The 14695-nt window shown below is 42.1% G+C and overlaps 1 non-coding gene across 1 annotated transcript; it reads left to right on the forward strand.

The window, feature by feature from the left end:
* The first annotated feature begins 14201 nt into the window (after positions 1 to 14201).
* On the forward strand, positions 14202 to 14308 carry LOC125939264 (U6 spliceosomal RNA). The gene has a single exon (XR_007463003.1). It is a non-coding gene; the product is annotated as a U6 spliceosomal RNA (small nuclear RNA).
* Positions 14309 to 14695: the final 387 nt, after the last annotated feature.

Below are 14695 nucleotides of genomic sequence, written 5' to 3' on the forward strand. Positions count from 1 at the left end.
TGTATATATATACACCATATATATATACACCATATATATATACACACACATCCACCATATATATATATACACACAACATATATATACACCATATATATGTACACACCATATATATATGCCATATATATATACCATATATATCATATGCCATACATATATAATATATATGTATATACACGATATATATCATATACCATATATATATATCATATATATGTATATATATATATCATATGTATATATGTATATATCTTCTTTATCCATTCATCTGTCAATGGACATTTGGACTCTTTCCATATTTTGGCTATTGTCGATAGTGCTGCTATAAATATTCAGGTGCATGTGCTCCTTTGAAACAGTACACCTGTATCCCTTGGATAAATACCTCCTAGTGCAATTCCTGGGTTATAGGGTAGTTCTATTTTTAATTTTTAGGAACCTCCACACTGTTTTCGAGTGGCTGCACCAGTTTGCATTCCCACCAGCAGTGCAAAAGGGGTCGGTCCTCTTTCTCCACATCTTTGCCAACATCTGTTGTTGCCTGAGTTGTTAATGTTAGCTGTTCTGACAGGTGTGAGGTGGTATCTCATTGTGGTTTTGATTTGTATTTCCCTGATGATGAGTGATGTGGAGCATTTTTTCATGTGTTGGTTGGCCATCTGGATGTCTTCTTTGCAGAAGTGTCTATTCTTGTCTTTTGTCCATTTCTTCACTGGATTATTTGTTTTGTGGATGTTGAGCTCAATAAGTTCTTTATATTTTTTGGATACTAACCTTTTATCTGATATGTCATTTGCAAATATCTTCTCCCATTCTGTCAGTTGCCTTTTAGTTTTGCTGATTGTTTCCTTCACTGTGCAAAAGCTTTTTATTTTGATCAGGTCCCAATAGTTCATTTTTGCTTTTGTTTCCCTTGCCTCTGGAGGCATGTTGAGTAAGAAGTTGCTGCGGCCAAGGTCGAAGAGGTGTTTGCCTGCTTTCTCCTCCAGGATTTTGATGGCTTCCTGTCTGACATTGAGGTCTTTCATGCACTTTGAGTTTATTTTTGTGTATGGTGTAAGAAAGTGGTCCAGGTTCATTCTTCTGCATGTCGCTGTCCAGTTTTCCCAGCACCACTTGCTGAAGAGACTGTCTTTATTCCATTGGATATTCTTTCCTGCTTTGTCAAAGATTAGTTCCCATACGTTTGTGGGTCCATTTCTGGGTTCTCTATTCTGTTCCATTGATCTAAGTGTCTGTTTTTGTGCCAGCACCATACTGTCTGGATGATTACAGCTTTTGATACAGCTTGAAGTCTGGATTGTGATGCCTCCAGCTTTGGTTTTGTTTTTCAAGATTGCTTTGGCTATTTGGGGTCTTTTCTGGTTCCACACAAATTTTAGGATTGTTTGTTCTAGCTCTGTGAATCTTCTGCCCAGTTTTAATCAGATTTTTTTGCTATTTCAATCATAGTCTTGAGAAAGAAAAAGATTTTTCAACACTGTTAATAAAATAAGGTAAAACCTGTTTATGATTTTACTTTAATTTCAGCCTTTAAAATACATTTTTCTGGAACTAATATTACATTGTATGTTAACTAACTGGAATTTTTAAAAAATTGGAAGAAAAAAATGATACATACATAAATATATATATATATTGGTATTATAGTGTACAAATAGATGCTACATTAGTGTAAATCTATAATTTATGTATTAAATATACATCATGTTTATTGATTGGGGGTATATGATGAAAAAAATTGGAAACTAGTGGTGTGGTACTTTTGTAAAGTTTTTGTTCGTGTTATATTAATGTTATATTAGTTTCAGGTGTGCAATATAGTGATTCAACACTTCCATACATTACCCAGTGCTCATCACAAGTGCGCTTGTTAATCTCCACCACCTATTTCACCCATCCCCCTCACCTCCCCTCTGGTAGCCATCAGTTTGTTCTCTATAGTTAAGATTATGCTTCTTGGTTTGCCTCTCTCTCCTCCCCCACTTTGTTCATTGCTTTGTTTCTTAAATCCCCCATATGAGTGAAATCATATGGTACTTGTCTTTCTCTGACTTATTTCATTTGGCATAATATTCTCTAGCTCCATTCTTGTCATTGCAAATGACAAGATTTCATTCTTTCTCATGGCTAAGTAATATTCCACTATATATCTCATATCTTCTTTATCCATTCACCAATAGATGGATACTTGGGCCATTTCCATGATTTCACTGTTGTAGATAATGCTGCTATAAACATTGGTGTATATGTATTGTATCCCTTTGAATTAGTATTTTTGTACTCTTTGGGTAAATACCTTGTAGTGTGATTGCTGGATCATAGGGTAGTTCTATTTTTCACTTTATGAGGAACTTGCAATCTGTTTTCCACAATGGTTGCACCAGTTTGCATTCCTACCAACAGTGCAAAAGAGTGTGGTACACTCTTATTGGTTACCTCCCTAGCATCTATTCCTTTTCTCCCACCAAAATTCAGGGTCCAGTTTTCTTTGGAGAATGCTCCCACCCCATTCTGTGGCAGCCATACGTGCTGTGTGAGACTGATTCCACCCTAACTCCAGAGTGGACCCTGTTTGGCTTACATTAGTCAGAGAATCCTACCCCCTGCTTTGGGCATTGTGATTGGCTTAGGGTTAAGAACCAATTGTGATTGGCTTAGGGATAGGGACCAGTCTTGGCCTCACAAAGATACAAGGAAATACTTAACAAGGGCTTTTGATCAGGAAGCTTCCTTGATCTTCTGGGCACTACCAAAGGAGATAGCTCATCTTGGTCTGGACTATGTAGCATGAAGATACAAGGTCTGGCCTGGCATTGCCACAGTCAGTTCTGTAGCCTGCGGATGATGCCAACATACCGAAGGGCAAGGGTAGAAAGAACCACACAGACAAGGACTCAGAACCCTGAAGACAACATGAACTTCTGGATCAATCCATGCCTGAAGTTTTCCTTACCTTTGTTTTTTTTGTTTGTTTGTTTTTTTTGTTTTTTTTGTTTTTTTTTTTTTGCAGTTATATGAGCCAAGAAATTCCTTTTATTGTGTTTCTATGTTATATTACTCAAAACATGAAAAGGCCCTGCCAAAACATTTAGAGAGTAGTAAATTTAGCTGAATTATGGGACAGAGGCATCCAAAGTGTTCTGGAATATCACTAATGGTGGGGGGGGGTGCAATGATCGTTAAATTCAGACTTGTTGGGGCGCCTGGGTGGCTCGGTTGGTTAAGCGTCCGACTTCGGCTCAGGTCATGATCTCACGGTCCGTGGGTTCGAGCCCCGCGTCAGGCTCTGTGCTGACTGCTCAGAGCCTGGAGCCTGTTTCGGATTCTGTGTCTCCCTCTCTCTGTGACCCTCCCCCGTTCATGCTCTGTCTCTCTCTGTCTCAAAAATAAATAAACATTAAAAAAAATTTTTTTTTTTAAATTAAGACTTGTTCATAAAGTTTATTCTCAAGCATAGTTAGCCCGCACTTCAGAACCAAAGCTGGATTAATGGGAAGGTCCCCATTCTTCGGGCACCTCATCTACCCAATTTCAGCAAAAGTTCACCTTGGTAAAAGTTGGCATCTGGTGTTTTCTGGCTCCTCTTTTGATAACTGTACGATGCTCTCAAACAGTTTCTTTCTCCTTGTTTCATACTAAGGGGTAAATGAATCATGCGTGTAGTGGATTCTTCCTCCCATGGTGTAGATTGCAAGGGATAGAAACTCACTCTGATTGTTTAGAGAGCCTGGGAAATGAAGACTGGAATTTGCATGTACACTTGGCTCGCAGCCACAAGATGGCAGGAAGAGACCAGTAAACACAGGCAAAGACCTGGCTCTTCCCAGCTCTGCAGAGGGCAGCCTGGGGACGCTTGCTCCGCTTTGAGGAAAACACAACCTGCCAACTCACCTGAATTTCTTTTAAATTTTCTGTAAAACAGTGAGAGGTGCTGAGGAAAACAAGCGGAGGCTGTGAAGTTCGATAGTGAAGGTAGCCAGTATGGAGGGATGTGTGTTTCTGCTCTTCCTCTCTCTGCCTCTCTTTCTCCCTGTGCAAAATAGGGGTTCTGGCTGTGACCTCCCTCACTGTGATAAAGCAGGTAAAGAATACGATGTGCGAAGTGCCCTGAGAGCCACAGAGGAAAGATGTATTTCTAGAAAGATGGGCATCAGACTACTATCATGTGTGTCTGACCCTCCTGGAACCTTCTGGGCGCACACAATGTGCCCTGGTACAGGGTGACTGTAGACTATGGACAGTCTCTAAATGTGTCTCCCATTCTGACATGATTCTCTACTTAAGTAAGACAGTGACACCAGCGGAATTATGGACACTTGCCAGAAAGAGGTGCCAGAGGCAGAGGGAAAGATACTTTCTTCTTGGGGGGATTCTAGGAAGGATGAATTTGGAGCCAGGTGCTGTGGTAAGGTCCAGCCCTGTTCTCACCAAGCCTGGTTCTTGGCCTCAACTCTCCTACCTGGAAATAAAGGACTGCCGACCGCGTAGGCCCCTCACAGGGCTCAGCGGAGATAACAAGAAACGTTAATTCTGATCTGAATCGAGTTTGTATATAAGCATGTGGGGCAGTTAAGAGACGGCCTCTTCCTGGTCCTTTGTGCTGAATTTCACCATGTTCTGTCAACTTCAGTCTAGGTGCCTCATCGCATTAGCCGTGGTAGGAGGACACCGTCTGTGGTCAGCTGCTCAGCCAGTTTTGATTTCTTTCTGCTTCTGCAGAGTCACCCCTTCCTATTTCAGAAATATCATTGTAATTTCTTGGCATCTTAAGCTGGGAAACGAACAACAGTACTGGGGTCACTGTGTATTTTCACTTTAGTTAAGAAATGCTTCTTGAGACTTTACTAAAGCTCTTTCTGTTCCCACCCCAACCCTCCGAGCGTGTTATACGTGGTGGCTGGCAGGAGAGAATGAGAAGGAACTGTGGAAGCCTCGGGAGTGATGAAGATGAAGGCACTTGAGGAGGAGGGAGCCTGCTCGGGCCTTGGCGAGTAGGTTCTCCCAAGGGATCTGTCCTCTCCAAGTACAGTGGCAGCAGCCTCAGGCTGACTCTTGGGGAAACTGGAAAACCTGGCCTAAGAACAAGCCATTCTTCGCAGGGAGTGTTTTCACCAGGCGAAAATCTGGAGGCTGGAACGAAAGGAGCTTGAGGCAGAGAATTAAAGTGAAGACAATTACAACTGTGGAACTGGCAGGCATTGGTGGGGCTGTGCTCTGGGAGCACTGGGGGGTTGCAAGCACATGCAGCTCAGCTGCTGACCCGCCTGAGAGGCCTGCTGGGCCGCCGAATGCACTCAGGGGCTCCCTGATGGTGGCCGTTTGCACGGATCTAAGGGACCATGACAGCTGGCAGCAGCAAGAGTGGGGAGCCCACAGCAAGCCGGTTCATGACAATGTACAGCAACACCCGCGGAGAGAGTGATGTCAAACAGCACTGCATGGATGCTTCCAGCAAGGATGGCAGCAGCAAGGGGTATCTACACCAGACCAGGAGTACTAGGCCAGCGCTCGGCTCAGGACACAGAGTAGACCAACCCCCCTGGTTCACGCTGGGTTCGTGCAGGCAAACAACGGTGCAAATACGAATGAAGGCCTCCACTGGCAAGCCCCGGTTTCAAGATTATTCTGAAAAATTACCCTTTTGGGAGAAAAATGTTCCAGAATTGGGTCTCATCCCCGAAGTGATTCATTTACTTTTCAGCAGCCATTCCATTTTTTAGAGAAATGCAAGACTAGAATGGGAGTGGTGGTGGTTATAAAACCCAGAATAAATGTTAGGGGCTTTTGTATGTAGCTCATCTCTTTTTAAAAAGGGATATTTTTTCCCCAAGCTGAATCTTTCCTATGACAGCAGTTACAGGCCAACTAAGGCAGGAGTTTAAAGACATCAAGCCCATCATCCACTTGTGCAGAACCCCCTTGCTGATGAGAAAGTGTTGACATCTTTCCTTCGCCTAATCCCCAAAGAACAGGAAGCCAGGGATCCCTGAATGGGGCTATAGGGCCATCAGTCAGGTACAAAATATCTATTGTATCTTTTGCCCACCTTTCTATAAACAAGGGCTTCCTTCTAGTGTCAAAAGGAACTCAGGCATCTCCCATGATCGTGGCTCTACTTTATTATCCATTAATTGAGAATAATTCATAATGACAAGTATTCGTGACAGTGCTTAAATACCATTTGAAAATCGTAACACATGGATGTGTGAGAAAGTGTTTTTCAGCCTCAGGCAATGGTTAGAAGATATGGCAGAGCCATCGCAGTGGCTCCAGGAAACGCAGGAGGGGAAAAAAGCTAAGACATATCCTAACCCTTAAGAAGTGTATCATCTAGTTTTAAAAATGGGCCTACACGGGGCTTGACCTTACAGAGTTGGATTAGCATAGCACTTGGAGACTGAGAGCTTTGGGACAAGTCAGGGATTTACTTGGCACTTGACACAGCACCTTTCACCCACAGAGTCCCTCCGGAAGTGTTGCTGAATACCTGGCGATTACGGAGGGGGATGCGGAGGGGAGGGGCCACCTGTGGCCAGAAACTGTTCCAGGACCCCAGCTTCTCCACAAGTGAGAGAAGTAGATGGCTGTCTACAGGCTCAGCCCCTGGGACCTTCCCTCAGAACCTCTCCCAAGTCTCACCTGGCTTGAGACATGAGAACTTTGTAGACAGAAAGAGTCTGAAGTCAGCCTGGCTCTATTCCAGGCTCGTTTTGGTGCTTCGAAAAGTAGAGTCCACCTTTCTACCTAGAGACTAGTCTTCTCCCCCTGGACACCTTAGAGGGAAATGGTAAAGAAAACATAAATCAGCAGCCTGATCCTCCACAACCAGCCTAAGGTCAGACCTTTTAGTGGGGGTGGGGGTGGGGGTGGGGGTGGGAGTGGCAAGTCTGTTTTGCACCCCCTGCCCCTGAGGGAGAGGTCTGGAAGTCCAAAGACTTCTTTTTCAGAGGGCAAAGGGTTGTCATGTGAGAGCAGGAGAGCACCCTGGCTAAGCACAGGAGAACTAGGTTGAGCAAAGTAAAATTTTGTGTTTTGCACTTGAGTTAGGGACATGGACCTGGTGACTGTGGGCAGGAAATGTAATTGGGGCATATTCATAATAAGTCATGGGTCCCCAGGAAGTTTGGCAGAACTCAGAGCTGGACCCAGATAAAGAAAATTAGACCTTCCTAAACAGCACCTCTAAAACACACTAACAACAACTAGCAGAAAGCAGGTTGCCTTATACTAAACACCAATTCAGGAGAAATAACGGATCTCCCAGAGCTGTCGACTTTCTATGGTTAAAAGCCAAATGAGTCTGGTAACTGTATTACGATTCATTTCTGTTCTCCTTTGCATTCAGGGACACTTGGCATCCTTTATCATGGCCACAATACCATTAGGTACCCGTGAAAGGCTTCAGTAAAAAAAAATGTAATTTTGTATAGCTCTGATGATCTACTGGTTCAGTGAAAGGTCAGAGCTTGCAACCAATGGCACCCGGTACGGACAGGGACTGTGGTTTAAATATCGACCGTCTCTGTGCTCAGTGATATCACAAGTATGGGAAGATTCTAAACATCAGTCCTCCTTTTCTCCCTCTTGCCCTTCCTTCCTTGCTTCCTTCTATGTTTATTGAACATCTGCGATGTGCTGGAGATACAAAGACAAATGAGACACAATCCCTGGCCTCAAATCCCTGGCCTTACTGAGCTTCCAGTCTGGTGGGGAAATAACAAAGATGGCTCTTGCTAAAAAAGAACTAAATCTGGTGGTTAGAAATAGGTAAGCCATGAAGACATAACAAATATCCCTGAACATGTAAAGAAGGGAAAACACAACAGCTCTGTGGCATTTTATCTGAATATTAATGATATGGGCCAGAGTTTCGTTTATAAAAGGATGCAAACAGAAGGTGTTAGGTAAATGCTTTTTGAAGAAATTAATTAGCCCAGTCACAGATGCTAGCACCAAGTGCCTCTGAGATTGTCTAGGCTAGCCTTTTCATTTTATAGAAGGAGACATTGAGACATGGGAAGGTCAAATGGCCTGGGTGAGCTGAGAATGGAGCAGGGGACAGCAGCCATGTCCCCTGGGCCTTGTGCTTTTTCTCCTATATTGCTCCTGGTCTGAGCATTCAACATCCAATTTTTTCTTTTTCCTTTCCTTTCCTTTCCTTTCCTTCTACTTTATTTCATTTCCTTTCGTTTCATCATATTGTACTCACTTTACTGAGGTATGACTGATACTCAAAAAGCTGTATATATTTAAGGTATACAACCTGATGAGTTTGGAGATAAGTATGTGCTCTCCCAGACCATCACCACCATCAAGGCCATAAACTTATTCATCATCACCTCTAAAAGTTTATTTTTGCCCCATTTCTTTTTTTCTTTCTTTTCATTACTTTTTTTTTCTTTTTTTTAATGTTTATTTATTTTTGAGACAGAGACAGAGCATGAGCAGGGGAGGGGCAGAGGGAGAGGGAGACACAGAATTGAAACAGGCTCCAGGCTCCGAGCAGTCAGCACAGAGCCCATCGTGGGGCTCAAACTCGTGAACTGCAAGATCATGACCTGAGGTGAAGTCACTCAACTGACTGAGCCATCCAGGTGCCCCTTTTTTTTCTTTTGTGATAAGAGTACTTAACATAAGATCTCCCCTCTTAGCAAAATTTTAAGTATGTAATACAGAATTGTTAACTACAGGTCCTATGTTGGTACAGATCCCCAGAATTTATTCATCTTATATAACTGAAACTCCACACCCTTTGACACCTCCTCACAACACATGATTTTTTTTAAAGGGATTAAAACACAGTCTTTGTATTCAAGTAGCTCAGAGTCTGGGAGGGAAGATCCCCCTGCAAAAGGACTAAGGCTGAGCTGAAGGAGAAGGAAGTGGGGTTCCGGGCAATAAACAAAACAGAATAAACTAGTTTTAAAAGAGTGTTTAAGAGGAATCCTTCATAACAAGAGAAATGTGGTTCAGCTGGGTGAGTGCAGTGTGACCTGTAAAGTTCCCTTCAGGTGGTGGAGTCTGTGAGGTGTGTGTGAGGTCAGAACCGGGGCCTGGTGCCCAGCAAGGGCCTGGGGTGGACTCTAAGCAACACACTTCTGACCCAGCCATCTGTCTTCCAGATGCTGATGAGGGGAAGCAGAGGTCAGGGATGGAGACTGCGTAGGAACGTGGAGAGTGTGTGGTCTTTGTAAGTCCGCCAGACCTGGCTTCTGGTCCCACTTTTGTCACGGCCTCTGCTGGGAAACTTCTAGCTTGTGGCTTTCATTTTCCTCCTTTATGAAATGGAGAGAACATCATCTCCTTTCGGGGGCTGTTGTGACTTTATGATAATTAAATACACAGAGAAGTTCCTAGTATCGGCACTGCTTCTTAGCAGATGCTCAGTAAATCTCAATTAAATCTAAATCATCACTAAAAGAAACTAACAAAATTAAATGGTTCAACAATTTTAATTGCTAGTGAGAATGTGGACAAAGAGCGCACACATCCGGTGCTGGTGAGAGTGCAAAGGGTACAACCACTTCAGAGAACAGTCCAGCGTTCAGTGAAGCGGGAGATGCCTATGACCCAGAAACTCCTCTATCAAGTATAGACTGAAGTCATGCACGCATGCCTAGGAACGCCAGAGCAACAATGTTCTCAACTGCACTGAAATGGAAACAGCCCAATTAGCCATCAACATTTGAATAGAGACACTAACTATATATAGATTATACATAGATGGAGAGCTATTCATACAGCTGACTATTTGGCAACAAAAATGAATGAAGCAGAGCAGCCCATAGCAATATGGGTGAACCTCACATTATCCAGAGAGGAAGTAAGACCCAAAAGAAGACGTAGAGATCACATACGCAGTGTGATACCATTCATATAAAGGTAAAAAAAATTTAAAAAAAGAGGCAAAACTAAAGGAGAGTGTAGGGGCGCCTGGGTGGCTCAGTCGGTTAAGCATCCAACTTTGGCCCAGGTTATGATCTCACGGTTCATAGGTTCGAGCCCCGCGTTGAGCTCTGTGCTGACAGTTCAGAGCCTGGAGCCTGCTTTGGATTCTATGTCCCCTTCTCTCTCTGACCTTCCCCCGCTCATGTTCTGCCTCTCTCTCTCAAAAATACAATAAACATTAAAACATTTTAATTAAAAAAAAAAAAAAACCAAAGGAGAGTGTTTAGGGCTGCAAACAAGGTGGAAAGCTATAAAGAAAAGCAAAGAAATTGCCACAAGTTTAGGAGTGATGACTTTTAGGGAGATAGGGGAGGGCTTTGATGGGAAAGGGCACTTTAGGGATTTTAGGGTGCTGGTAATCTTCTATTTCTTTTTTTAAATATATTTTTTAAATGTTTATTTATTTGGAGAGAGAGAGGGAGACAGAGGACCGGAAGCAGGCTCTGTGCTGTCAGTACAAGGCCTGATTCAGGGCTCAAACCCATGAACTGCAAGATCACGACCTGAGCCAAAGTCGGATATTTAACCCACGGAGCCACCCAGGCACTCCTTCTATTTCTTGACCTGAGTGTTAGTTATATGATGTTCTCCTAACAGCCATTCAGTAAACCGTACTGTCATATAAAGTGTTAACTCTTCTCTGACTTTCTGTAAGCATGTTATATTTCTCAATAAAGAACTGAAAAAAAGAAAGTATATGTTGAAAAAGAAGATAGGCGTATCATCCTCATAGATATAGGACAAGTACAAAATATAGATGCCTTTTAAAATATTTTAAGTGCCTTTGTTTCCTATTGGATAAGTTGAAAGATTCAAGGTTAATAAACTTTTGTTTTTTCTTTTTAGTATCTGAGAGAATGAAAGCATTAGGCGGGACCACATTAAGGACATCTAGAAGGGATTTTCCAAGCATTCTCATCTTCTGAGTATTTCTTGAATCCAGAAGTTAAGCAACAATGATGTAAGAATTCTGACCAGCCTGCTTTCAATATTAATATACTACAACTGTGGAAAAGGGGAGGAGGACTAACTTAAAACATACTAGAAACTAGTTTTTATACTTGAGATAGGAATGCAATTCTAATTGTTCACTTGGGGGATCAATTTGTTTAAAAGGAACAACTTATTGGTAATACTGAGTTTATAGGGGGAGGGGAGAAAAGGTCAAAATGACTTCTTTCAGACTGAGCCTCATGGAATTCTTCCACCTGTGGTTTCTCCAGCTAGGCTCTGATTCTCTATTCAGCAGGTGAGGAAAGTTGATTTCACCACTTTACCACTGAGCTGTCAGGTCCAGGGGACAGCTGAGAATGGTTTCTGAGGCCACCAACCATCCCCTGGCTGTTGGACTCTCCTCTCTGCTGCCTGTGCACTGGAGAAAGGCCAGCTGTGCAGGCCGCAGTATCTCCCACTTCTAGGCTCCTTGTGGGTCACAGCCCTTCCAGTTGGTTGTCATGACAACCAATTCACTCTTCAACCACGTAGTTTGATAACACAACAAATGAGAAAAAAAGGGGGGGCTTGGCTCAAACCTCATCTTATTGGTGGGCAAGATCCCTACAAACTACAAAGTGAGTTTCACTCTCCATAGTGAATAGGAAAGCCTGACCCAAAGTGACGGGTTTGGTTAGTTCCCTCAACAGGACAGGTACCCTAGGGATTGTGGATTTTTATGGAATTATTCACTTGGCTTCATTATTTGTTTCCAAAATACAGATTTTATAAAAGTTTAAGAGTTAAAAAAAAAAAAAAAAGAAGCCCTTAACAGTATACATTTGAGAATTAATTGAAGTTGCAAAAGAGCTCTAAATGCCGTGCAAATACGTGTGGTTCAGATGTTACGCTTTCATAAAATGACTCGTGTTTGGAGGCCTGGAGGCTTCTTCCTCACATATGTCTCATTTAGCGATTTTGTCACCTATTTTGTTGGCATCCGTAGTCTCTCCAGAAATGAGCACAGGTAACCCCTGAGAGGGCGCAGAAATGTGATTATTAAAGGAACGTGAACTATCTAGAGAGTCAAGCAACAGAATGAAGGTGAGGCCTTTCCAACACGTGGACAAGAGTGGATCGAACCACCAACCAGACTTTCCTCCCTGGTGAGAACCCAGGTGCTCAGGCCAGATGCCCTGAATGCTTCTTGAAGTGGGCAGACTGGACTCAGAACGCAGGTCCCACTAATGGCACTAGGATCCCTACTCAGGCCACCAAGAAGGGGTCTGCCACGACCTGAATTGAAAGAGAAGTTCCTCTGGCAAAGGATAAACCTTCTTCCAAGACATTCAAACCATCACTAATAAATAACATTCAAACTCAAATACACCATCCTTATAAGGCAACCGTGGTAGCTTACCCAGTACTTTCCTATGCCAGGCTTTGCTGTAACATATGCACAGACCTCATACCTTGCTAGTTTGAGGATTTTAAATTGTTTACATCAGACTTGCAAAATTTGTCAAACTTTTATATGTTTCCTCTGCTGTCTTCCTGTTCCACAAATTTACTCCGTTTCCAGCTGTGAATGTAGGAGAGGCAATAATCATGTCTTGTGAGCCTTGAAACACACCCTGTAGGGATTTTAGTATTAGATTATTCTAGAAAACTTTACACACTAGTGGACATGCCAAATTGCACCAGGTAGATGTAAGTCTGAAGAATAACGAATGGTTCCATGTGACCTTGATTTCTTTAAAGTACCACATCAATGTTTTAAAGTAATTTGTATGTAAGATTCCAATTACTAGGCATTTAAAATAGATTTTCCAGGGAGTAGACGTACAAGTTTTCCCCAAATGAGAAATGGAATGGATGCACCACTTATGACGCCCAATGCAGTCTGCCGCAGACCTGTCAGCTGGCAGCATTGCATTAATTCTGCCTTCCTGGCTTCCTCTCCTTTAGAAGTGACTTGTTGGGGGGCGCCTGGGTGGCTCAGTCGGTTAAGCATCTGACTTTGGATCAGGTCATGACCTCGCGGTCTGGTCCGTGAGTTCAAGCCCCGCATTGGACTCTGTGCTGACAGCTTGGAGCCTGGAGCCTGCTTCGGATTCTGTCTCGCTGTCTCTCTCCTTGTGCTCTGTCTCTCTGTTTCTCAAAAATAAATACACATTAAAAAAAAATTTAGAAGTGATTTGTTGAATCTTATAATAGAATTTAGAAACTGTGGTCACAAACTCAATTCTTACTGCTGGCTTTCAAAAGAAGAATTGAGTACTTCCTTCCTTCAACTGGCAAACAATAACCTATAAGGCATTTAGCCTGGCCCTGAGGTCTTCAAGGACCTAAACTCTAGTTGGGAAGAAAAAATTAAAAATAAATAAGAAGTCTTTGATTTAAAATCTATTTAGCTTTTGTTTTCTTTTGAACTCTGTTCTTTGCTTATATTTTTAAGCTTCTCTTTTATTTCTTGAAATATATTAAACACACCTATTTTCTGGGTCTGCTTATTGCAATATCCTAAATCTTTGTGTATCTGATCTTTTTTTGTTTCTATCTGCTCTTACTTATGGAGGCTTGCTTCCTTATTTGTTTTGTTTTTTTTTTATTTGTTTTTTTATTTTAATGTTTTTTATTTTTTATTTTTTTATTTTTGAGACAGAGAGAGACAGAGCATGAGCAGGGGAGGAGCAGAGAGAGGGAGAGACACAGAATCTGAAGCAGGCTCCAGGCTCTGAGCTGTCAGCACAGAGCCCGATGTGGGGCTCCAACTCATGGAGTGTGAGATCATGACCTGAGCTGAAGTCGGAGGCTCAACCGACTGAGCCACCCAGGCGCCCCTGTTTTGTTTTCTGATTGTAAACTTCTGTTCTTGAAACTTTATCTGTGGGCATTCTTTGGGGCCTAAGTTCAAGATCTCCTTCTCCAGAGAAGATTGTGTCTGCTCTTTCCAGTTGTTTGGAGTACCCCAAACTTGAACTGATTAAGTTTTTAAAATTCCATGGTATCAGGAATTTAAATCACAATCTTACATGCAGATCACAGTGTAGTGATGAACTCTCAAGGAAGATTCATATGTCTTTTTGGTTTTACTCCATCCAGCACCGGATCAATACAGGCAAATTTTGGGGGGGTCCTCTTCTGCAGAACAAGTCAATTTCACATTCATCTTTACTTGGCTCTTTGGAATCCCAGTTTTATCAGAGAGGTTCTTTTTTTTTTAATATATAAGTGTTTTATGTGAAATATTTTCTCCCAATTTTATTAAGGTATAGTTGACATGTAACATTGTGTAAGTTTAAGTTATACAGCGTGTGCTCACTTCGGCAGCACATATGCAAAAATTGGAATGATACAGAGGAGATTAGCATAGCCCCTGTGCAAAGAAGACATACAAATTTGTGAAGCATTCCATATTTTTTTAAAAAAAAGGTCCACAGCATGATTATTTGATATATGTATATATCGTGCAATGATTAGCACCATTAGGTTAGTTAACACACCCATCACTTCACGTAATTACTCGTGTGTGTGTGTGTGTGTGTGGTGAGAACATTTAAGATTTACTCTCTTAGTAACTTTCAAGTATAAAATACAGTGTTGTTAAGTATAGTCACCGTGCTGTACATTAGATCCCCAGAACTTATTCATCTTATAACTGAAAGTTTATACCCTTTGACCAATATCTCTCCATTGCTTCACAAAAAACCCCTGGCAACCACCAATCCACTATTCTAGGAATTCGACTTTTTTAGATTCTACATATATGTGAGACACTACACTCCTTCTCTGTATGACTTACTTTTCT

This window comes from Panthera uncia, assembly GCF_023721935.1.
Source record: "Panthera uncia isolate 11264 chromosome B2 unlocalized genomic scaffold, Puncia_PCG_1.0 HiC_scaffold_24, whole genome shotgun sequence".
In the NCBI taxonomy this organism is placed as follows: Eukaryota; Metazoa; Chordata; class Mammalia; order Carnivora; family Felidae; genus Panthera; species Panthera uncia.